Below are 340 nucleotides of genomic sequence, written 5' to 3'. Positions count from 1 at the left end.
ATAACTTTAAGGCATAGATACTAAGACACTAATGATCATGTAATAAAGACACAAACATAGATAAACATAAAGCATAATTTTTGAAAAACAGAAAAATAAAGAACAAGGAGATTAAAGAACGGGTCCACCTTAGTGATGGCGGCTTATTTTTCCTCTTGAAGATCTTAAGGAGTGCTTGAGCTCCTCAATGTCTCTTCCTTGCCTTTGTTGCTCCTCTCTCATGATTCTTTGATCTTTTCTAATCTCATGGAGGAGGATGGAATATTCTTGGTGCTCCACCCTTAGTTGTCCCATGTTGGAACTCAATTCTCCTAGGGAGGTGTTGATTTGCTCCCAATAG

The sequence above is a fragment of the Arachis duranensis genome, chromosome 3 (genome assembly GCF_000817695.3).
Source record: "Arachis duranensis cultivar V14167 chromosome 3, aradu.V14167.gnm2.J7QH, whole genome shotgun sequence".
Taxonomy (NCBI): domain Eukaryota; kingdom Viridiplantae; phylum Streptophyta; class Magnoliopsida; order Fabales; family Fabaceae; genus Arachis; species Arachis duranensis.
The sequence above is the reverse complement of the archived record's forward strand: the minus strand, read 5'-3'. Positions refer to the sequence as shown.